General features: G+C 30.8%; 1 long non-coding RNA gene across 1 annotated transcript; it reads left to right on the top strand.

Annotated features, from left to right (window-relative positions):
• The first annotated feature begins 217 nt into the window (after positions 1-217).
• Positions 218-811, top strand: LOC145100497 (uncharacterized). Its single transcript, XR_013705082.1, has 2 exons — positions 218-555; positions 651-811. It is a non-coding gene; the product is annotated as an uncharacterized LOC145100497 (long non-coding RNA).
• The last annotated feature ends 216 nt before the right edge of the window (positions 812-1,027 follow it).

Raw genomic sequence — 1,027 nt, 5'->3', positions numbered from 1 at the left:
TATGATTGTGTGTGTGTTGTTGTTGTGTGTTTGTATCTGAAATTGTCTATGCGGTTGTGCATGTAATTTGGTGTTTTTTATTACTTGCATAACACACACCCCAGGTGTTTGATATAATGCATGAATGAAGGTTTTAACGTTTTTATGAAAATCCAACAGGGTGTAAATGCGAGCTATGTCAAGATGCACTCATGTTTGAATAGGTCTGCATAAAAGTTGCATATTCCATATAATTTGATAATTGAAGCTGCAAGTTCTCCCAATTTGATTTTATACTTGAATTTTCTTCTTTTAATGAAAACCTTTTATGTTTTTGTTATGATATATCAAATAAGCTTTATTTTTTTTTAATTAATAGTAGATGATATAAATGGACTGTTTTTTTTTTTTTTTTTTTTTTTTGTAGTTGGGCTAAATGGAGAGACTTGAAATTTTGGTTAAATGAATGAGAAGGACTCAGTGTGATAAGTTGAAGTTATCGGGTTAAATTCAAAATAAAGGGCATTATGGTCTTTTTTTGTTATGGAGTTATCTAGATGTTTCCTCTTTTTTAAAGTATAATGGATTACTGGTTATAAATGTTTCTCATTTTTTGATAGGAGTTAAGTAATTGTTATATTAACACGGATATCTTATTTTCCCCCTTTCAGTTAAATGTTCACCACTTCACGGTTCATATCTGATCAAAAAAGCACTCCTCAGAGTACTTCATTCCGTATGTATGGAACTTAATTAGGAATCCATTGAATCGCAATGTACTTTCATTGATTGTATTTTATTTATATTAATACAAAATGTAGTAATCATTTGATCTTGGTGGGTAAGGTGGAAGGTAAAATGGACCATTTCAGACTCAAGGTTATTAATGGACAGTTTCATTTGTTCAATTCTATGTGGATGGATCCTCCATTGGCAGGTAAGTTGGAGGGTAAAATAGATTGTTTCGTTGATAATGTTTGATAGTAGGTCAATCCTTGCATATATATGCTTGATAAACCTCTACAAAACCAAAGGAAGAATGCAATTT

The sequence above is a fragment of the Lactuca serriola genome, chromosome 4 (genome assembly GCF_051521515.1).
Source record: "Lactuca serriola cultivar US96UC23 chromosome 4, Lser_US96UC23_V15, whole genome shotgun sequence".
Lineage (NCBI taxonomy): Eukaryota > Viridiplantae > Streptophyta > Magnoliopsida > Asterales > Asteraceae > Lactuca > Lactuca serriola.
Note: the sequence above shows the minus strand (reverse complement) of the source record. Positions and strands in the feature narration are given on the sequence as shown.